The 25,423-nt window shown below is 34.8% G+C and overlaps 1 non-coding gene across 1 annotated transcript; it reads right to left on the bottom strand.

The window, feature by feature from the left end:
* Positions 1-16,252: 16,252 nt before the first annotated feature.
* On the bottom strand, positions 16,253-16,359 carry LOC140852330 (small nucleolar RNA R71). Its single transcript, XR_012135232.1, has one exon. It is a non-coding gene; the product is annotated as a small nucleolar RNA R71 (small nucleolar RNA).
* Between the last annotated feature and the right edge of the window lie 9,064 nt (positions 16,360-25,423).

Raw genomic sequence — 25,423 nt, 5'->3', positions numbered from 1 at the left:
TTTAGGCTTTCAAAAATTTTGAAATTGCCTCCAAATAATTTGATATCAACTTGAATAATCTTGAGGCTTTTGAAAAACTTCAATTATATCTTCAACTTGATGAATTTGCTACTTTGGCCATCTCCAAATATTTTTACAAATCAAAAATTTCATGCATCTCCTAAAATTAATTTTTAAAACATCTCTAAAGATATAAATCATTAGTACCCCTCTCAAATATTTTATTCTCATCAAAATCAATCTTTTGGGGCAACAAGATGGTTTATATACTGTATAAATTTTATGATCAAATCTGAAATAATTGTGATGTTATGTAATGATCTAATTAGATTAGATAAAAATTTTGTATGCTGTCATATTATGAATATGATTTGAATCAAAATTTTTTCTTTTATATATATGATATGTAGTGTAGAATTATTCTTAGTAGCCAAATACTCAGATTGAATTGATCATCATGACTGTCTGATCATAAAAGGAAACAGGGATTAAAGTTTCTTTCTTGCCTAATTGATAAGTTCTTTTATGGCATGTAAGGGTGCCACTGTGATAAGATCTCTTGAAGAAGAATAGAAAAAAACTTTTTAAAATTATTTAATCATAAACATATTTAGATTAAATCTAAAATATTTATGATTAATTTTTTTTGATTTATGAAAAATATTTACATCTGAAAATAAGTTTTATAATCTAAAAATTAATATGATGTAAGTTTTGCATAAAATCTTTTTGTAAAATAATTTTACAAATTGAAATAGTTTTAATATAGAATTTCATATATATGAAATCAAAAGATCTAAATTTAAGAAATGAAGATCTTAAGACACCTCATAAACCAAAAGTTCATAGGTTAGCTTAAATCAGATTATTTAACTAGATTAGACCTAGGGTTAGAATCGAATTTGGACTAAATTAAGAAATATATTAAATCTAATCAAGAGTTGAATTAGATTAGATCAAGATTTTTTTAGATCAACCTCAATAGTTGTAGCTTAATCAAAGTCCATATTTTGATTTTACCAAATGGACCTGATCATGGCTCAATGGTTAGGGCTTGGATCAATAGACTGACCTTATCAATTTTTGTTAACCAATTAGTGTCTAAGGTAAGTTTGGCAATCTGATCGATTGTTTTTACTCAGTAGCCCACTTACCTGACCATTTCGATGGTGTCTAAGGTAAACCTTGGCAGATCCTTTCACTGATCTTACTTATCTAGCTAACTTGGTCAATTGAGTTTTGAATTAGGTTGCCTGATAATTCGAGCTAACCCATGCTATTAAGGTTAATCAGTATAATTGATTTAGATATCTCTAGACCAGCTTATTCTTAATCCTCTTTGATGGCTTGGTGAAGTCAGTGGAAGGATTTTTGAATTGCTGGTTAATTTCTTCTCTTGACTCTAAAATATATAATTAAATCCTCTAAATTATTGGATCTTTAAAATGACAATGTTAAAGGGTTAATAAGTTCATAGCCTCCCATTAAGGTAGATGGTAATGGATCTAATAATCTCATTATGCATTGAAGGCACCACACACCTAGTGTTTATCTGACTATTAGAATTATCATTCATTATATGATGACTCAGGTGTGAGTTTCTAGTGGATGGTCAGGTTGACAAGCCATACTTGGGCCTAATCATTCGTTTGTTAGATATACTGAGTGTAGTCATGTTAATGGTTGGACCTAACCAAGACTTTCAGTGGAAGCGTCACACACCTACTGAAGAGAAGTCTAGGGACAAAATTATTACTAGAAATTATTAAAAGAAGCAATTGGTTGAGAACCTACTCATAGATGCACAGTGGTTGGCTAAGCCACACTCAGGCCTATGTACAGTCTATGTGGATTCTAATACCTGCTAAGGAATTAACCTAATTTTTTGAATTAGAGATAGAAGCTATCAATTCATATAAATAGTGGAAGAACCTTTAGACTGGAGTCTAAGTATTTAGGATTAAATAATTCATATACTAATAGGTTTTGTATTTTCTTTTATGTAGTAATGGCTAACACTTTATCGCTTCACTCACTGTTGGACAGTGACAAGCTCATCGGATTCAGCTTCTATAACTAGTATCGCAAGTTGAAGATCATTCTAGAATACGAGAGGATCCTATATGTGATTACGGATCCTACATCTGAGGAGCCCACCCCAAATACTCATGGTGCGGTCAGAGATACTTACCAAAAGTAGCTCAATGACCAAACCACTATGCATTCCATTATGTCGGCGGCTATGAATGATGAGTTCAATCACAAATTTAAGAATGCTCAGCCGGAGGAGATGCTTCAAAAGTTGAACGAATCTTTTGAAATCCCTAAGGATGTAGAGAGGCATAAAATCTATTGTGCAGTCTTCAATGCCCGAATGAGGGAAGGGGCATCGATCACTGATCATAAATCAAGCAGATCGAGTGCCTGAGCAAACTTGAGTTTTCCTTGCATAAGCAGTGAAGGAAAGATGCGATCATGAATTTTTTGCCGAAGTCCTACCTATCCTTTTTTAGTCATTACAGAATGATTAAGCCTGCAGTAAACTATCATAGTTTGCTAAGATTACTGCAGACTTTTGAGAATGATCACCAGCTCCACAAATAGTTGGTGAATATAATGGGTGGTTCCTCTTCTGAGCATCATCCCTTTAAAAAAAGAAAAAAGAAGAATAAGAAGAAGGTACAGCATGCTGGGGCATCTAAACTCAATTAGACCTAGAAGCTCAAAGCAGACTAGAGTTAGGTAGAGTTCTTCTTTTGCAAGAAGCTAGATCATTGGAAGAGAAATTATCCTCAGTATCTTGGCTCCCTTGACCCAAACAGATCTAAGAACAGAAAGCAGCAAGGAGTTGCTGGTCAAGATAATTATGTGATAATACTTTGTAATTTCTCTATCTGTGATACGACTATCTATGTATTGGATACTGAAAGTCTAATTAATATTTATAATTCATTATAGAGACTTCAAGTTAGTAAAAGATTTGAAGCTGACGAAAGATTTTGAATATTGAAGATGGAAATTGTGTTCCGATTCTAGCATTAGGAATTGTCCATCTTGTCTTTGAGTCCGAAATTGTTATTTTGAATAAGTGTCATTATTGTCTTTTGTTCCTTATAGATGTTATTTCTGTAGGCCTTTTGGCCAAAGCCAGTTTTAACTTTTCAATAAAGAAAAATTATTGTGATATCATTATCAATGGTGTTACTGTAATGTGTGGACAATTGAAAAATGATATTTATATATTATCACGACCTGTAACTATAATATATACATCTAATAAACATCCTAAGATAGATAATATCAATGATTCCTATCTTTGGCATTGTCAGCTAGGTCACATGAACAAGAACAGAATAGACAGCTTAACTAAAGAGAAAATCTTTGACATTAACAATTATGAATCATTATCGACCTGTAAATCCTGTCTTCTTGGTAAGATGATAAAGTTATTTTTTAAAGAAAAAGATGAGCAAGCCACTAATATTCTGAGTCTAGTATATAGCAATATATGCGGACCCATGAATACAAGTGCCAGAGGTGGATTTGAAGGAACCAGATCTAGGGTTTCAGGGTTAGATCTTGAAATTTTTTCAAAATCAGGCAACGAAAGACTAAAATAAATCAAAATTTATCTTGTAAAATCAAAGAATCTCTAGATCTAAGATCCTATTATATGATTATTACATGACACTAAATTAAAAATTAAAATATAAAGAGAAAAAACTACATATTGATCATATCAACATGTTTCTATACTACATCTAATGTATGTAGAATATAATAGATCAGATCTATTACCTTGCAAGTTAGACATTCTAACTTTACTGATCCAGGCTTGAGGATAATGTTGCAAGCTGCACATACATCCAACCTCTAGGAGTCATCCACATGAGCCCACGAATCATGATCAGAAGTCCTGGTCCAGAAAATCAGCACAATATGCTAGTACTGCACTGATCCTTCTTCGATGATCGATCAGATGCCTTCTTCTTCTTGATTTGGACTCTTCCAAAGATGAGAAGTAGGAGAAGGAGTTTTAGATTTGAGACACTCTTAGAAAACTCAAGATAGAGGAAGGAAAGAGGTGAACACAGCAACCCTAGAAGAAGACCCTCTTCTTCTTTTCTTTGCTCTCACCTAGACACCTAGTCTTGTGTCAATTGCATCTCCATGCCCCAACTTTCTTTCTCCTTGATTTTTGCATGCCCCAAAGGTCTCTCTTTTCTATATTTTTCACAAAAATTTTATGAAGAAATTTATTTTAAATAGAGAGATATGATAGAGTCCTTGTCTAGGTCAAATACTTAGTCAAGGATTATCCAAACATGGCAAGACAAGGGGCACCCAACTCTTGGGTGCTCCCTCCTTCTTTTTATGCATGGATCACCAGAAAAGGGCACATATTATGTGCCATAAAAGCCCCAAAAATCTCAAAAAAAATTTGAGTAAAATCAATGCCATAAGGAAAGAGTTTTGGTTTCCTAAAACTCTAACTCATAGAATTTGAAATCCAAACTAATTCTTACTTTGACTTGATCCACAACCACGTTCCATGTAAGAGAGAAAGAGAAAAAAGTTTTGGGCATGTGTGAAGACATAGAAAAAAAGATTTATCACACAAAATAAGAGAGAGTGGGCATGGGATAAGAGAGAGTGGGTGTGGGGGCTAAATTGGTGCAAGGTGGAATCCTAGTCTTACTAGGATTCAGTCTATGTCTTGTTCCAATCTGGTTTCTCAAACCAAATCAAACCAAAATCAAATCAACCCAATTAAAATAGTTCTTAACCTAATTAAAAATCTAATTTAATTAGATTAAATTAGATTTAAATCTGATTTAATTTTCTAATTGAATTAAAAATTAGGTTGACTCAAGTTCTAATTGAACTAGGATTAGTTTTTCCCTTGCACTTGGCTTATCCAATAAACCAATTGGACTTGATCCAATCTAGCCCAAATCAAATTTAATTAAATTATATTTAATTAGACTTAATCTCAGCCCTTTGACTTAATCAAATTAAGCCAATTAGTAATCAAATTGCTAATCGATCCTCCTACAACACTTGCAGTAGGTTAAATATCAATTGTATTGATTGTTTAACCCTAGAATGATTCTTAATCATTGATCAACCATCTGATCGGATCGTGAACTCTAATGTGTATGATCTCATAGGTTCGAACCTAAACTGATAGTATAAAAATAAATTTCTATACCAATCGAAGTGACCATCTAGCAATGGTACCTGACGGTCGGATATGTCGAATGTGTAGAACAACATCCTTAGAACCCATGCGGATATAGTTTTCATATAATTCATCCCCTTGACCAAAATGCTCATAGGATACCTTAGAGTTCAACTATCAACTCTGATCAAGTTGTCCACATTGTATTTCAAAATATCAAATCCATCTGATGGATTACCCTGACCAAGATTTTGCTAAATTAAAATACAGTGACTCATTCTTCTCCAACTCTTGGAGTGGTCAATTCCATCTCGATCACACTCTGACTTCATAAGTACTTGATTGTGCCCAGAAGTCTTCCATCACTGAATTAGAAATTCAGTTAGTCCAGTACCAAAGCATAGTGAGTTGTTTGCAAGTCACTGAGGTGATCTCAGGTCTAAGGGACACTTATACCTATATCCCATCAGAGATATTCTCGATAGCAGAATACTCTGGAGTTGGTCACGTTCAATAACGATGTACCCTTACATCTCATCTGTATACCATACCAATTTTTTCATACTCCTTGGTTAAGAGGACAACCAACCCATATGGCCTACAGGGACCTATGCTCGATAGAAGTTGTCATCCTTATTAATAGCCTATCATTTGATCGTGAACAGTTTTAAGGACTAATCGATAAATCCTCTCTTTATCGAATCTAAATAGTCCTAAAGACTTCATCACAAAAATGAAGTTCATTAGAAGATGAAAACTTGTGATGAAAATATCAAAAATATATTTTATTTATTAACAAATCAATTACAATACAAGGTTGCTCAACCGTCAACAGCTTGACGATTGGCTTTTGGGACATATTTTCCAATAACTTCCACTTGTCTTAAAACCACTTGGCACAGTATCTAATACCCATCTTTGACTTGTGGTTGTCGAACTCCTTTATCACTAGGGCTTTAGTGAAGTGGTCGGCTAGGTTCTCCTTTCTGTTAATCTTCTGAAGGTCGACGTCACCTCGATCCATGATCTTTCAGATCAGGTGGAAGTGGTGCAAAATGGGCTTCGTCTGCTGGTGTGCTTTGGGTTCCTTCGCCTGAGCTATGGCATCAGTGCTGTCATAGTGGAGTAGGACCGGACCATCGAGGGAGGGTGCTACTCCGAGCTCGATGATCAATTTTCTCAGCCACATAGCTTCCTTCATGGCATCTGATGCTGCGATGTATTCTGCCTCACAAATAGAGTCTGCCACAATATGCTGCTTGAAACTCTTTCAGCAGATGGCTCCACCATTCAGAATAAAGATATAACCCGACATGCTTCTATTGTCATCATGGTCAAATTGAAAGCTGGAGTCTGTGAACCCCACAAGTTTCAGATCTGACTTGCCATAAATCAACCATTGGTCTTTAGTATTTCTCAAATACTTAAGGATGGCTTTAACCACTTTTCAGTGATTTTCTCCAGGATCAGATTGGTATCTACTCACTACTCCTAGTGAGTATGCCACATCTGATCTTGTACATGTCATGGCGTACATGATAGATCCCACGATCGAAGCATATGGGACTCTACTCATATGCTCTCTCTCTTCAGGAGTTGTCGGACAATCCTTCTTAGAGAGAGAAATTTCATGGCCTATCGGTAGATAGCCCTTCTTGGAATTCTCCATACTGAACCTCTTCAGTACAGTGTCTATGTATGTGGACTAGGATAACCCAAGTATCCTTTTAGATCTATTCCTATAGATCTTCATCCCTAGGATGTAGGATGCTTTACCCAAGTCCTTCATGGAGAATTGCGATGACAATCAAATTTTTATTCCCTATAGTGTGGGGATGTCATTTTCGATTAAGAGATTGTCATCTACGTACAAGATAAAAAATACTACAACTGGACCATTTGCCCATTTATAGATGCAGGACTCTTCTCCGTTCTTAACGAAGCCATACGTTTTGATCACCTTATCAAAATACATGTTCCAACTCTGAGAAGCTTGCTTCAATCCATAAATAGATCTCTGAAGCTTACACACTTTGGACTCATCTGTGGATATAAACTCCTCAGGTTGTATCATATACACCTCTTCGATCAGCTCTTCATTCAGGAAAGCTGTCTTTACATCCATCTGCCAGATCTCATAATCCAGATGGACAGCTATTGCAAGCATTATTCGAATCGATTTGAGCATTGCCACAGGAGAAACATCTCGTCATGGTTAATACCATAACATTGATGATATCCCTTGGCAACCAGACGGACTTTGTAGGTCTCCACCTTTCCATCTGCACCCCTCTTCCTTTTGAAGATCTATTTACACCCAATGGGTTTAACCCCTACAGGTGGATCAACCAATGTCCATACATTGTTGACCTTCATGGACTCCATTTCGGATTGTATGACTTCAAGTCATTTCTCAAAATCAGATCTTTGCATTGCATCCATATAGGTGATCAGATCCTCATTGTTCTCATGAGTTCGATGGGATCACCATCCCAGACCAAGAAATCATAATATCTGTTTGGCTAACGTGGTACTCTACTGGATCACCTTAATGGTGCAAGTACATTGGGCTCTAGATCTGATCTAATCAAATCTGACTCAGATTCAACTATTGGTGTCAGTCTTTCTACCTGTTGAACTTCATCAAGTTCAACCTTAGAAGCAATGGTTCCTTCACCAAGGAACTCCTTTTCTAAAAAGATTGCCTTAAGGCTGACAAACACCTTTTATTTATCAGCATAGTAGAAAAAATATCCTTTGATCTCTTTGGGGTATCCTATGAATGTGCATTTGTCGAATCTAGGTCCAAGTTGATCTATAACTAACCATTTGACATAGGTCGGGCACCCCCAGACCCTAAGGTGTGAAAGTGCTAGCTTATGCCCTGTCTATATCTCATATGGAGTCTTAATTATAGACTTACTTGGAACCCTATTTAACAGATAACAGGCCAATTCGAGAGCATATCCCAAGAAGAATATTGACAAGCTGGCAAAATTCATCATGGATCGGACCATGTCTAACAGAGTCTGATTTCTCCTTTCAGACACACCATTATGCTGTGGTGTTCCTGGAGGAGTCCAATGGGAGAGAATTTCATTTTCTCCTAGATATGTAAAAAATTCAACAGAAAGGTGTTCTCCTCCTCAGTCAGACCGAAGAGTTTTAATACTCTTCCCAGTTTGTTTTTCTACTTCACTTCGGAATCGTTTGAATATTTCAAATGAATCCGACTTATGTTTCATCAGATAGACATATCCATATCTGGATAGATTATCCGTGAAAGTGATGAAGTAGAAATATCCACCTCTTGCACTTATGCTCATGGGCCCGCATACATCAGTATGTACTAGGCCCAAGAGCTCAGTAGCTCTCTCATCTTTTTCAGTAAAAGGTGACTTGGTCATTTTACCAAAAAGACAGGACTCATAGGTTGAAAGTGATTCACAATCACTGACTTTGAGAATTTCCTCTTGAGTTAACCTATTTATCCTATTCTTGTTTATATGACCTAGTCTACAGTGTCATAAGTAGATATCTGATACACTATCTAATCTAGGGTACTTGCCAATAGAATAGACTACATTAACAGGTTGTGATAACATATACACACCATTGTTCAAATGTCCACAAAATATAGTAACACTATTCATAATGATATTACAAATTTATTTTTTTATTGAAATTTCATAATCATTTTTGACTAGAAGACCTATAGAAATAATATTTAAAAAGAAACTGGGACAGAAATGATAATCATTAAGAACAACAGTATGGGACTCAAATACAAGTTTCAAGATTCCTAATGCTAGAACTAGAACGGTCTTCCATCTCCAATGTTCAGGAACCTTTCATCTTGCTCAAATCTTCTACTGACCTGCAACCCCTGCAACGAATTGCAAATATGGTAAGGGCTACTAGTATCCAATGCCCAGTCAGTTATATCACAAATAGAGAAATTACAAGGAGTTATCATATAAATACCTTGCACAGCAACAGCTTGCTTCTTTCTCTGCCTGTTTGGAGCCAGGGAAGCAATGTACTGAGGACAGTTCCTCTTCCAATGCCCCTGCTTCTTGCAAAAGAAGCATTCAGCTTGACTCTTATCGGGCTTGATCTTTCTGGTCTAGCCTTGCACTGATGTCCCAGCCTGAACTTGCTCCTTCTTCACTTTCTTCTTCTTGTTCTTCTTTCCTTTCTTAAAGGGTCGAGAACCGAAAGATGAACCTCCTACTAAGTTCACCGTGTTGGGTTTCGGTGGCACAGTGGAAGGGTTAGGTCAAAACACCCAATGCACCAGAAGCCCTAATGCTTAGAAACTCTTGACTATAATAATCAAAGCATAATAAATATAAATTATGATAAGAAAAATACCTATAGCACTAATTTTAATTTTCACAAGATGTCCGAGTGTCCGCCCTCCAATGGTGATCCACATGAAAATTGAACCAAAGACAGCGTTCCTTCTTCAACTTGCTTCAAGAGTTCTAGCCCCCAGAACTTGACTAGCCTCATATCGGTCAAGTTTCTTCAAGAACCTGACCTCACCCTCTTAGAAGCTCCTCTGGACTTTTGATTCTCCTTCTTTAAGATCCTTACAACTCTTGTTAGGATCAGATAAGACTTTGTCCTAAATTCCAAAGCCTTGTCTTAAATCCCAAAGCCTTGTCCTAAAACTAAGATAGGTTATAAGAAAGAAAAGAGAGCAATAGGAGAGAAATTGGAAACCCCTCTTCGATTTCTCAGATACCCAGCACTCCGACCTATTTATAGCCACTAGAGGGATGCCAAAAGAGAGGGACATGCCTTATCCAAAAGATATATCTGATCTGATTATCAGAGATAAGAGTTCCTTCAAGCAGAAGGACTCTTATCCATGATACATCGATCAGCACCCTGATCTGCGCGCATGCAACCAAAGAAGGGATATTTTCACATTCCTTCTCAAATCAAAAAAATCCTTAAAAATCCATGTGGATTGGAGATTCAATATAAATTCCAAAAAATTAAAAATAGTGATAAAATTCTCACGAAAGGATGCTATCCTCGCACCTCTTCATGCAAGTGCTGATCACCGCGTGTGCAAGCATCAGGACCGACTTATGGCATCCGTTTGGCATCCAGATAAGTTTGAAAAAATTCTAAAAAAATTATAAAACATAACTTATCAAATGTAGAATGTTATCACTAAAAATAATTCTAATCTGAAAGCATTTGATAGGGAGAAGGACTCTCCAAATCATGGAGAGATGCGACACTTTTACGTGCATGCGCGAGACATCTTCATTTTCTAATTTTTTCTCTTCCTCAAAAATTTTAGAAAAAATATATCTCATACTTTAAGATATGTACCAGAGGATGGAAGGTAATGTGAGCTATCACACATAATTTTAATCCCATAAAAAATAATATTTTTTCTTCTGCCCATGCTAACACTTGTACACAGAACCTGTTTTGCACCAAGAGTCCACCACAACTTAGACTCTTCATAATTGGTGTTAACATGGGATGTGATGCCCCAATTTGGGATACTTCTAGGTGATATGACCTGACCCAAATGTCTACTAAATTGAGCTATCTAATTAGCAATGGATGGGACCCAATTGGTCTCCAAAGAAGCAAGGGTTTCCACACGTGCTAGCATGTTTATCGAAATCCTGATTGAATCCAAAATTTCAATCAACCTTTTTCAAAAGGATCCTTGGCCAATTTCCATATGTGTGTGACCCATTGAGTTTCACATCTAGTCGGTAGTAGGTTCAGGTATAAGTTAATTAAATTTGATTAGATTTCAATCTAATCGATTTTGGTCCAATCGAGCTAACCAAAGTTTAATAATTAGAATCATTTCTAATTGGCAATCGAATTAAACTCTTTAATTTGGTCAAAAATCTACAAGTCAAGACTGACATCTAGCAATGTATCATGACTACAAAGAAAATATAGAATTTGATGAAAATACCAAATCTACCCTTCAGTGGCAAATTACCGTGTAATTCAATCCTTCGATCATCCTGGCACCCTGAATATGTTCATGAGTATGGAATCATGTCAAACTCAAACACATATTCATATCGATTCTCAATTAACCAATAATGACTTCAATGCAGAAGCATTAGAAATTCTTTCTAATCTCCTTCCTGCTTTTGGCCAAAAGACTTTTCTGAGACATCTAGGATTGAGAATACACAGGATGCGATCTCCTCTTACTAGGAGTGATCGATTCTATATTGACCTACTCACAACCTTCATACACACTCCACCATATCCAGAATACCCCGTACATGTCTTAATGCTATGCCTGGGTATGAACCAAAATATGAGGTCATGTGCATAAGATTTCATGGTGGTTTCAGGTCTAAGGATCACTTGCACAACTCCCACTTAGAGAACCATCTTTGACATAAAAATAAGGTTTCCATTAGATATTCTCTTTCATCGAGTCAATTTAGTGGACTCATTTCTCAAATGAGCACCCACATCCTTGTATTAGTATCTCACACAAGTGGCTAGTGAGATCTGCCATCCTCTCCATTAAGCATACATAGGATATGTCAGTCTATCTAGAACATTGATCCCCGACTCAATGCTCCTACGATCAAGAATATTTAAGATTAGGATTTTAGAATTTTAGGTCTCACTAGCATGACCCATTCATATCTCCTAAAATCATTATCCTAATCTTTGAGGTTCATCATAATCTTAGATATATTAAGATGCAACTAATATGATGAATCAATGCCTCAAATAATAAATATCATTTCATAAGTTAAAAAATTTTAAAGAAAGTCCCATCGCAACACACTTATGATTGGCTTATAGGGCACTCTTCTTTCAATCTCCCACTTGCACTAAAGCCAATCGCCTTTGTATCTCATATAATTAAGATGGCGATCATATAGCTACTGTGGTATGGCCTTGATGAATAGATCTGCTATATTATTCTTTCTATCTAATCGTTCAAAGACAACATCTTATCTTTAATGAGATAGAAATGTCTGAGGATGTGTTTAGATCTATAATGAGACCTAGGTTCCTTATCTTGAATAACGGTCCCAGTGTTATGAAAATAGAGTGACACCGATCCTTCAATCTTAGGAATGACTCTTAAATCCATAATGAGTTTTTTCATCCAGATAGCTTCCTCAATGGCTTCACTAGCAATAACATACTCTGGCTCAGTAGTTGAGTCAGCTACTATCTGCTGTTTGAAACTCTTCCAACTCACTGCCCCATTAATTAGGATAAATATATACCATGATATTAACTTGCTATCATCTACTTTCCAATGATCCTTCCTTAGATCAGCCTGAAATCTACTAGCTATGCCCAAAGCATAAGCTACATCAGGCTTGGTACATAGCATAGCATACATAATTGATCCCACAGTCGAAGCATAAGAGATTTCATTCATCCTTTTCCTCTCTTTTGATGTCTTTAAGATATATTTTCTTAGAGACATGTATACCATAACTTACAGACAAGTAACCTTTCTTATTTGCCTCCATATTAAATCTCTTTAATATGAGGTCTATGTACCGTGATTGGGATAAGCCTAACATCCTTTTAGATCTATCTCAATAGATCTTTATACCCAGTATATAGGATGCTTCACTCTAATCTTTAATGGAAAACTTATTTGATAGCCAAGTTTTGACTGATTGCATCATTGGGATATCATTCTCAATGAGCAGTATGTGATGGACATACAGAATCAAGAAGATAATAACACTCCCACTTGTCTTCTTATATATACATGATTCATCTGTATTTTTGATAAAGTCAAACTCTTTGACTGTCATATCAAATCGGATGTTCCAGCTCCTCAAAATCTTCTTCGATCCATAGATGGATCTCATTAGCCTGCATACTTAATTTGCTCTCCCACTTGAGACAAATCTTTCTGGCTGAGTCATATAGACCTCTTCCTCTAGATTACTATTGAAAATCGATCTTGACATCCATCTATCAGATTTCATAATCATAGTATGCTGCTATAGCAAGTAAAATCTAGACGGACTTGAGCATAGCCACTAGTGAGAAGGTTTCATCATAGTCAATTCCTTGCCTTTGACTGAAACCCTTCGCCACTAACCTAACTTTGTAGGTTTCTACTTGGCCATCTACTCTGATCTTTCTTTTGAAGATCTATGATAAGTAGTATATTTTTATATTTATTGGAGGTATTTTTGATAATTTATGGTGCTAACATCTTCTTAAAAATCCTAATTTCATAAATTTATTGAATTTTTCTAAAAAATAAAATGATTTTAAAAAAAATATAAAATTAGATATATTTATAAAAAAAATAGATGTTAATTTAATTAAGTAATTTAAGCACCAAAATGAAAAAAAAAATTTGAGAAATTTAATGCATATTTTTTTTAATTTTTCAAGAGAAAATCAGAGCAAAAATGGAGCTAAAATACCTTAAAAAAATAAAGAAAATAGCCTCCGATGTACGGTGGACCGGTCGGTCGGTCCACAGGAATAGTTACGCGGTCCACAAACGTGGTTCACAGTGAGAATAAGATCTTGGGTGCGATCTAACAGCTGAGATTCAATCCGACCCAGATCCGACGGTTCAAACTCGTTGCCGACTTTGAATAGGATTCTTTTGCGCGATCTGATGGTCTAGAAGCAATCCATCACGTGATCCAATGGCTGTTATCACTCCCAACTGTGTTAAGGACTCTTTTGCACGATCCGATGGCCAGAACTTCATCAGAACCCAGATCAGACGGTTGACATTTGATCCGACCCTGATAAGGATTATAACTCTAATTTTTGAGTAGATCTGGGCGGTCCGAAGCTGATCCGATGGCCAGGAATATTCCTAAGGAGATTTATACAATTTCTATGGGTTTTAGGACTCCTTTTCCTACCAAAAAATCATGAAAAATTCATCTATAAATAGGGGGTCCGGTAATAAGCTTTGGAAAAAAGAAAAATTGAGTAAAGAGTGTAGAAAAAAATAGAGAAAAAAAATAAAATAGCTTTAGAGATCCAAGGAAAAGAAGGAGAAAAGTCGGTTCACTCTACGGAGTACGATGGAAGATGGAGAGGTCATCAACCATCTTCCCGACGAGGCTTGTCTGATCAACTTCAGATCCTTGTTACAGTTTTATTTTTATTTTATTTTATTATTCCTTTTAAATTCCTTGTACTTGAATTTCAACTACAATTAATGCAAAATTTATTTTTCTGCACTTTAAATTTCTATCTTTTATTTTTTACACATAGATGCTAGGATCTAATTAGTAGATCTTAGTACCAATTTATTTTTATGCTTTTTAAATTTTTATTATTTATTTTTATTATAAGTAGATGCTAGGATCTAGTTAGTAGATCTTAGTACCCGATTTATTTTTTGCACTTTTAATTTTTGTTTCCAACTTAAATTACTTTCTCCAAAATTTTATTTTTTTTTTATAAAATCAAAGATTTCAAATCAAAATCTTGCTTTCTCTGTGGATTCGACCTGACTCACTACTTTCTATATATTTTTAATTTTTATTGAAGTCAGAATTTGATTGATAATCATGGTATCTTAACGACAGCATCTTGATCGTGTCAATTTTTGGCACCGTTGTCAGGGAAGGCACCAATTTTTAATGTTTGATTTCTTTGATTTTCTTATGACTATTGCTTACTAACTTTTTTTATCTTTTTGTAGAAAAAAATTCAAAAATTCAAAAAAAAAAAGGGAGATAGAAAGCTTCCAAGTTGGTGAGATCAATCCTAACCCTAGCCTTAACTATTTTTTTAAGTATTAATTACTATTTTTTTAATTAATTAATCTAAAATTCATCCACATAAACCTAATAAAAATTGTATGACAAGAGTAGAAACTTAATTTTTAGAAGCATTCATCATTGTAGATTTATTTTTGGTGATTGCTGGAGACAATGTAAGCTTTCAAGTTTTATTAGTTTCATGCATCTAATTTAGTTGCATAGAACCCCTTGTTTGAAATTGGTTGTACATATTCATCTCAAATCAATTTAAGGGCAACACCCATAATAAGATAAGGTAGGGATTTCATCACCCTTTCTTGGCCCAAAAACAACCAACCAGCATTCCACATTAACCCTAGCCTAACTAAAATCAAGTAGACATTGGCCCCTAGTATTAATCGAGTTCAGTTTTGAGTATTGTGGTGAAGTCAAGTGCAAAGTAAGTTTGAACTCACCCTTGAAACTGGTGTCTAAGGCTAGAGGTTACAAAGGCTCTGCCTAAGTAGACTCGTGGTTATTTAATTGGTTCCGTTAGCTTACCTGGCCAATTCAATTGGTGTCTAAGGCAAGCAACGAGGGGACCCCCAAGATCCCACCTCTTACCTGGCTAGTTGAAGGAAGTGAGAACAAACCCAATTTACATTTAAGCTAAGCCACTCTATATCGAACTGTTAGGTCTAAGAAACCCGTAGGTGTCTAGGTTTAACTGTTTGCTAACTTGATTACAATTAACACTTAACCACAACTAATTCTTCTCACCTTACGTATCTAGGTCTAGAGCTCTTTCTTTCTTTTCTCTCCTTTGTCTATTTTCCTGCAAAAAAAAAAAAAAAACTTGAATCATACATTAGGGTTTGCACTGGTATATGCAAGGTAGAAGATCTCTCTATCCTGACCTAGTTGAACCCAATCCTGAGATTGAACGGTGATTCATATTAAACCTGAAAATCAGATGGTTGGAGATCCTAGAGAACCACCTAGACAGATGAAGGAATATTTTATTCCTTCCACCTATAACCCATCGACTTGTATCCACTTACCTGATATCCCTGTAAGCCACTACGAGATCAAGTCGACCACAATCCAGATGCTTCCGTCTTTCTATGGGAATACTAATGAAGATCCTTACAAGCATCTGGATGAGTTCTTAGAAATTTGTTCCACGATAAAAATTCAAAATTTTACTGATGATGCACTTAGATTGACCTTATTCCCCTTCTCACTTAAAGACAAAGCCAAGTACTGGCTTGGCACAATAGGGAGACCAATCCAAACTTGGGCTGAAATGCAGCACAAGTTTCTTAAGAAATTCTATCCCATAGGTCGAACCAACACAATGAGGTGAGCCATCATTGGATTTGTTCAGCTTTCAGGAGAATAAATTCATGAATCATGGGAGAGACTTAAGGAACTTCTTAGAAAATGCCCACATCATGGTCTATCTAAGTGGCAAATTGTTCAAGCTTTTTATGAGGGTTTAGGTGACCAATACAGACAGATGGTAGATGCATCTTGTGGGGGCGCATTTATGAGTAAAAGTGAGGATGAAGCCTACACTTTATTTGAAACTTTGAGTGAAAATTCAATCAATCATGCTTCATTATCCTCCTACGAAAGATCAATCCCTCACCAAAAGCGGGCAAGAATTTTTGAGATCAAGCAAACAGACTCTAGTCCTAAGGCCGATCTAAACCTAATAGCCCAAAGATTAGATAAAGTCGACCTTCTTGCCCAGAAATTTGATCAGTTCCTAGCATTAGGTCAACAATCTCCTGCACAATACACACCACCACCTAACTATCAGGAGATTTGTTCTATTTGTGCTAGCCCAGCCCATCATGTAAGTGAATGTCCCACGGCTGCACAGTTTTCACCTTTCATTCAAGAACAAGTTCAAGCAGCCCCAGGTTACTCTAAATCTGTCAATGATCCATTATCTAACACATATAATTCAGGCTGGAGGAACCATCCTAATTTTTTTTGGAGACCCCAACAGACTCAGGCTCAGACCCAAATTCTTCCTTCGCAAAACTTTCAGAGTAGGCCTCCATACCAGAATTATGCCTACAATAGAGGTCAGCCCAGTCAATCGATCCAGCCACCATATCACAATCAGCCACCATACCCACCTCCTCAATAGACTAATTTAGCTGATGATAGATTAAACCAACTACAACAATGGATCATGACCCAGCAACAATCTATCGCTAGGTTAGAAGCACAAATAGGACAATTAGCTGAGTCTACCATGAGGAGAGAACCAGGTCAACTTTCAAGCCAACCAGTACCAAATCCTAGGAACAACCCATCCACTCATCAACCACCTGAACCTAGTCATCAATCCAATGTCCCATCTAAGAATCCTCAATTTGAAAATGCCAAAGCAATTTTTGAGCTTAAAAGTGATAGGATTCTTAAAGACTCATACCAAGATCAGGTGAGTGAGGCTAGTACTGATGCTAGACAAAAAGAAAATTTAGAAGAGGAGATTAGTACTGAGACTAACCTAATAGAAGAACCTGAACTTAGTATTGATACTGATCTAAGTGAAGAAAAGAAGAGAATTGATGTGTTACCCAAGATATATCCATCAAGAGTCTCATTTTCTTCAGCCTTAGAAGCCAGTTCTTCCACTTTAAAATTACCATCTCCTTCAGAATTAAACTTATCTTTGATCACACTTGAGAATATATGTTTAGAATCAAATGATATCTTTCCAGTACCCATTACATCGAACTCAACTCCTAACTCAAAAACTCAATTTATGAGCATTATAGAAGAACAAATAGAAGAAATTCTTAACAAACAAGGGTCTGTAAATGGGTTTATGAATTATCCTTTTAAAATTAAAAATGAGGATGTGAAATACTTGCTGAAGATTGGCAACAAACTACTGAAATTTATTATAGGCCATCTTTCTGAGATTGGCAATCCAAAACCATTAGAATTTGTCAATCTAATATTTGACACGGGATAGGTGAGAGAATCAGTATGGTCTGGCTGAAGATGGTAAACTTAGCGCTTCCTGAGAGGCAACCCAGTTTTCAGTTTTCAAGTTTTTAATTTTTAATTTTATGCTTTTTGTTATCTTTTGTATTTTATTTAGGTCAATCAAGTCTTACTTAGTGTCTTTTGTAGGGATCTAAAAATAATCTTGACTAAGTTGGGGGAGAATTAGTTTTAAAAAGACTTATGGATCAGGCGATATCTCTCCTTTTCTTTCTCTTTACATGCACCATTTATTTTTTTCTACTCCATTGAGAACAATATCGATTAAGTTGGGGGAGAGAATAAAATTTTTTAAGTCCTCAAGTAAGTTAGTATTTAGTATTTAAGCATCGATTACACTTAAGAATCGAGTTAAATCAAGTATTTTTTTAAAAAAAAATTGATGTACAGATCAGAGAGTTTGTGAGATATTGAGGGATCAAGTATTAAGAAAACTCAATAAAGAGTTAAGTTTAAAATTTAAATAATTTTTTTTAAGCATTTCTAAATTTTTCTATTAGCATCAAAGGAGAGTTTACTTTCTATGGGTTTGTGTAGAATAACTATATATTTCTTCATATATTTAAAAAAAAAATTTCCAAGTTCTTCATGTTGAGTAACTAGGCCTCTTTGCCTAAGCAAGCATTGAGTTTCGCATCAAAAGGTATGAAGGGCAAAGAAGCTTTGTTGTAAAGCTAGTTTTAATTCATAGCCTGTTTGATTTGAGCAAGTAAGTTCGAGGGGTATTTTATACCTAGTGCCCTAAAGCCATCTGGTTTGGAAGTCATTGACTAAAAACTCGCTACATGGGTCAAACAGAAAGCTTAAGGGGTTAAGACACTCAATAGCGGTACAATATTAAAAAAAATAATAATAATAAAAAATAATCAATAAATGAAGGACAGAAATAACAATATACTTGTCCATATGAAAGTTAATAATTTGGAGATAAAGATAGAGATAATTTAGAAAAGTTCAGAAAAAGTTTAGTGTTCTTAGTTTAACTCTCATATTGACTAGTATTAATATCCCAATAATATATCTCATTTACACTCTACTGAATATCAATGGTCTTTTAAAAATTATTTGATAAAATTCGAAACTTTAAGTTAAACGGTACTTAATTCTAAATTCTTTCTTTACTCAAGGACGAGCAAAGTTTAAGTTGGAGAGTGTGATAAGTAGTATATTTTTGTATTTATTGGAGGTATTTTTGGTAATTTATGGTGCTAACATCTTCTTAAAAATCCTAATTTTATAAATTTATTGAATTTTTCTAAAAAATAAAATGATTTTGAAAAAAATATGAAATTAGATATATTTATAAAAAAATAGATGTTAATTTAATTAAGTAATTTAAGCACCAAAATGAAGAAAAATTTTTGAAAAATTTAATACATATTTTTTTTAATTTTTTAAAAGAAAATCGAAGCAAAAATAGAGCTAAAATATCCTAAAAAAATAAAGAAAATAGTCTTCAGTGTATGGTGGACCGGTCGGTCGGTCCACAGAGTCAGGGTGTGGTCCACAGGAATAGTTACGCAGTCCACAGGCGCGGTTTACAGTGAGAATAAGATCTTGGGTGCAATCCAATGACTGAGATTCAATCCGACCCAGATCCGATGGTTCAGACACATTGTCGACTTTGAATAGGACTCTTTTGCGCGATCCGACGGCCCAGAAGCAATCCATCATGCGATCCAACGACTGTTATCGCTCCCGACTGTGTTAAGAACTCTTTTGCATGATTCGACGGCCAGAACTTCATCAGAACCCAGATCGGATGACTGACATTTGATCCGACCCTTTATAACTCTGATTTTTGAGCGATCTAGGCGGTCCGAAGCTGATCCGACGGCCAGGAATATTCCTAAGAAGATTTATACGATTTCTAAGGGTTTTAGGACTCCTTTTCCTACCAAAAAATCATGAAAAATTCATCTATAAATAGGAGGTCCGGGAATAAACTTTGGAAAAAAGAAAAATTGAGTAAAGAGTGTAGAAAAAAATAGAGAAAAAAAATAAAATAGCTTTAGGGACCCAAAAAAGAAGGAGAAAAGCTGGTTCGCTCTACGGAGTATGACGGAAGATGGAGAGGTCATCAACCATCTTCTTGACGAGGCTTGGCTAATCAACTTCAGATCCTTGTTACAGTTTTATTTTTATTTTATTTTATTATTTCTTTTAAATTTTTTATACTTGAATTTCAACTTCAATTAATGCAAATTTATTTTTCTGCACTTTAAATTTTTGTCTTTTATTTTTTGCACATAGATGCTATGATCTAATTAGTAGATCTTAGTACCAATTTATTTTTATACTTTTTAAATTTTTATTATTTATTTTTATTGTAAGTAGATGCTAGGATCTAGTTAGTAGATCTTAGTACCCGATTTATTTTTTGCACTTTTAATTTTTATTTTCGACTTAAATTACTTTCTCCAAAATTTTATTTTTTTTTGTAAAATCAAAGATTTCAAATCAAAATCCTACTTTCTCTGTGGATTCAACCCGACTCACTACTTTCTACATATTTTTAATTTTTATTGAAGTCAGAATTTGATTGATAATCACGATGTCTTAATGACAGCATCTTGATCGTATCAATCTACTTGTACCCTATTGGGATCACACCCTCAGGTGCATCAATCAAAGTCTACACTTGATTGGTATTCATCGAGTCCATCTTAGATTTCATAGCTTTCAGTTATCCGTTTGAGTCTCTATTTATGACAGCTTCTGAATAGGTCAGTGGATCAACATTCTAAATGATGTTGATAGAATTGTTATTCTCAATGATAAAATTATATCTCAGAGATGCTTGATGTACTCTATCTGACTTTCGAAGAGGAGGTGTGTATAGTGGATGTACCTCATCCTTGGATACTTTTGATTGAAGATCTTCTTGTGGTCCAACCACTGGTATTTCTAGATTGGTTTGTAGATTATGAACTTTTATAAATTCAATATTCCTCCCACTGCCTCCTTCTTGGATAAATTCATGTTTCAAGAAAGTGGCGTGCCTACTAACAAACACCTTTTGTTCAGTAGGATGGTTGAAATAATATCTATCAATTTCATTAAGATACTTTACAAACCTACACTTGTCTGATCTAGCATTAAGCTTATGTCCAAAAATATTTTTGATATAAGTAGGACAGCCCAAAGTCTTAAGATATTTAAGATTAGGCTTCTTTCCATTCCATATCTCATATGGAGTGCTTGCAATAGACTTTGAAGGCATTCTGTTTAATATATATGTGGCAGTCTTTAGGGCATTATCCCTAGAAAGATATTGGGAGATCAATGAAGTATATTATGGACCGCATCATATCCATCACAGTACGATTTCTCCTTTCTGCTACACCATTTAACTGAGGTGTATTAGGAGGGATCCATTCAGAGAGAATACCTTTACTTTTAAGATGATCAAGAAATTCAATGGATAAGTATTCTCCTTCTCGATCAGATCGAAGAAGCTTGATACTTTTTTTTCAGTTTATTTCTCGACCATACCTTGGTACTCCTTGAACTTATCAAAAGCTTCAAATTTATATTTCATAAGATACACATATCTGAACCTTAATAAATCATCTGTAAAGATCGGAGTATCTTCTTCTGGCCTGAGTTGTTATCGATCCATATACATCTATATATACTAGAGCTAACAACTTACTTGTCTTCTCTCCATATCTAAAAAATAGAGTCTTGGTCATCTTACCCACAAGACAAGATTTATATGTTTTCAATGATTCATAATCATTTGGGTCAAAGAATTCTTCTTTGTATAACTTATTTATCCTTGACTCATTAATATGACTAAGGCGACAATGCCAGAGATATGTGACATTCATATTTTCTCTCTTTTTTTTATATTTTTTTCAATATAAAAAATATTTTATTGAGTGTAAGAATTAAAAGATTATTATCAATATAACCACTGCCATAAAATTTATTAGAAAAAAAAATTAAGTATCCATTTTCCATTAGCTTTATTTCATAACCTTGTTTTAATAACAAAGATATAGAAATAATATTTCTAATGACCTTTGGCATGTAATAACAGTCTTTTAATTCTAAAATTTTGTTCGAAGATAAATTAAGCATACAGGTTTTCACAGTCTCTGCGCTAATGGACTCTCCACTTGCACCATAAAGCTCGAGGTTATCTTTTTTCAGATCTTTAATATTCTTTAGTTGCAGTAAGGAACTATAAAAGTACGATCCACTGGTGGTATCCAATACCCAAATATCAGAGTCTGAATCACTCAATAAAAATAGGTCTATATTATATACACACCTTTTGGTGTTACACTTGCACCGTACTTCAATCTTACAAGATTATTCTTGTAATTATACTCTCAATTTTTAAATTTATCATAAATAATATCCATACGGACATCATTACCTTCTCATTATTACTGACCAAACTAGAGTCAGATATATCCAAAATATCAAAGTTCTTTTCTGATATAAACCTAATTTGTAAGTTCTTCAACCAATCCACATAGTTGTATCGGTCAACATAGTTTTATTTATTGTATCATGGGGTGAAAATAAAGAAGTCATAATATAGACTTAAATCTACATAAAATAATAGTATAAGAAGACCACTCATGTTTGACATGCATAACTAGATGAGGACTTTTAAAACTAGTTATGTCTCCCACTATTTTATCAGATACCATAGCCCTCTCCTATGGTAAATGAGATATATTTTATATTTATCTTAGTGGAATTGAGATCCTAATTCCTCATAACGATCTTGTGTTAACACAATAAATCTTTATGAGTTCATAGATAAGAAACTCTTTCCAATTACATCTCATGTATTTCTCAATATTTTATCTTAGCCTCTAAAATATTATTAGCCTTGTGTTAACACAACAAGCTATAATATTTTAGTTAAGTAAGACCCTTCATTTCAATACAGTCAAAATCGAATATAATTGCCCTTGTGTTAGCACAATAAAGCAGTATATCTAAAATTACCGTAAGCATCTTTTATGCATCAGGATAATGTTATATCAATCCTTACGACAAGTCTTATGGTAACAGAATAAACTAGCCATAATTCATGATGTAACATTAACCTAGCATGAAGGAAGGCCCTTAGTAGTGTTTAAAATACTAAGCTACCTTCATTCAAGATTCGAACTAATCTAATTGGTCAAAAAAGTGTTAAGATTGGTGGGGGTCCTCCCATTGCTTTTCTTAGACACCAATAAAATTAGTCAGATCAGCAATGGAATCAATTAAATAACTACCGTACTTGAAACACTCCTTAGAACCAATTAATTAATCGATTCAAAAAAATAGGTCAGCTTCTGGTTCATAATACTATGACTTAATATAATTTTTATGAGGACTTTAATGGTCTCAAACACATCCTAATTCAATCTATCACAAGAATGCACTATAATAGTTGTATCTTAATAATTATAACAACTAATTATGGCATCTTATCATATCTCTAAGATATGGAAGCAGAATCATACAATATGATTATAACTAAACATCTCAAGCATATCATATATGCATGAAGTTCTAATAACATGCATGAATATAAAATACTTTTTTCACGGTTCTTCTTCTTGGAACATCACAATGGCACCCCTACATGTCATAAGAGTATCCTATTGAATAGGAAGAGAGGGTCTTTGAACCCTACTTACTCTTATGATCGGATGGTCTGGTGATGAACTCCAATTAGAGTACTAAGCTACTAAAAAAATTCTACACATACATCATGCATTTTATATTTAAAACATATCTCTAAGACATGATAGGGTTTGGATGTTCAATCGGGTTCAACCCTTGACCCGACTTAAACCAAACCAAAAACTCATGCTTGATCACAATCAAGATAATAATTTAATCTTTGATTACATAAATCAAGATATGCTCTGATACCACTGTTGGATTCCGATGGTACAGCGGAAGGGTTAGGTATTTAAAATTTTCATTCAAAACACCCAATGCACCGGAAGCCCTAATGCCCAGAAACTCTTGACTATAATAATCAAAGCATAATAAATATAAATTATGATAAGAAGAATACCTATAGTGCTAATCCTAATTTTTACAAGGCACCCAAGTATCTGCCTTTCAATGATGATCCACACGAAAATTGAACCAAAGACAGCACTTCTTCTTCAACTTGCTTCAAGAGTTCTAGCCCTTAGAACTTGACTAGCCTCGTATCGGTGAAGTTTCTTCAAGAACCTGACCTCACCCTCTTAGAAGCTCCTCTGGACTTTTGATTCTCCTTCTTTAGGATCTTTACAATCCTTGTTAAGATCAGATAAGGCTTTGTCTTAAATTTCAAAGCCTTGTCTTAAATCCCAAAGCCTTGTCCTAAAACTAAGATAGGTTGTAAGAAAGAAAAAAGAGCAACAGGAGAGAAATTGGAAACCCCTCTTTGATTTCTCGGATACCCAACACCCCGGCCTATTTATAGCTACTAGAGGGATTCCAAAAGAGAGGAACATGCCTTATCCAAAAGGCATATCTGATCTGATTATCAGAGATAAGAGTTCCTTCAAGCAGAAAGACTCTTATCCATGATACGTCGATCAGCACCTTGGTCTGCGCACATGCAACCAAAGAAGGGATATTTTCATATCTTTTCTCAAATCAAAAAAATCCTCAAAAATTCATGTGAATTGGAGATTCAATCCAGATTTCAAAAAATTAAAAATAGTGATAAAATTCTTACGGAAGGATGCTATCCTCACACCTCTTCACACAAGTGCTGATCACCACGTGCGCAAACATCAGGACCGACTTATGGCATCCAGATAAGTCTAAAAAAATTCCAAAAAAATTATCAAACATAGAATATCAAATGTAGAATATTATCACCAATAATCATTCTAATCTGAAAGCATTTGATAGGGAGAAGGACTCTCCAAATCATGGAGAGATGCAATGCTTCTATGCACATGTGCGAGACATCCTTCATTTTTAAATTTTTTCTCTTCTCCAAAAATTTTAGAAAAAATATATCTCATTCTTTGAGATATGTACTAGAGGATTAAAGATGATATGAGCTACCATACATAATTTTAATCTTATAAAAAATAATATTTTTTCTTCTACCCACGCCAACACTTGTATGCAGAACCTGTTTTGCACCAAGAGTCTACCACAACTTGGACTCTTCATAATTGGTGTTAACATGGGATGTGGTACCCCAATTTGGTATGCTTTCAGGTGATATGACCTGACCCAAATGTCTACCAAATTGGGCTATCTAATTAGCAAGGGATGAGACCAAATTGGTCTCCAAAAGAGCAAGGGTTTTCACACATGCTAGCATGCTTATCGGAACCCTGATTGAATCCAAAATCCCAATCAACCTTTTTCAAAAGGATCCTTAGCCAATTTCTATATGTGTGTGATCCATTGGGTTTCACATCTAGCTGGTAGTAGGTCCAGGTATAAGTTGACCAAATTTGATTAGATTTCAATCTTATCGATTTTGGTCCAATCGAGCTAACCCGAGTTTAATAAC

Source organism: Elaeis guineensis, chromosome 10, assembly GCF_000442705.2.
Source record: "Elaeis guineensis isolate ETL-2024a chromosome 10, EG11, whole genome shotgun sequence".
In the NCBI taxonomy this organism is placed as follows: domain Eukaryota; kingdom Viridiplantae; phylum Streptophyta; class Magnoliopsida; order Arecales; family Arecaceae; genus Elaeis; species Elaeis guineensis.
Note: the sequence above shows the minus strand (reverse complement) of the source record. Positions and strands in the feature narration are given on the sequence as shown.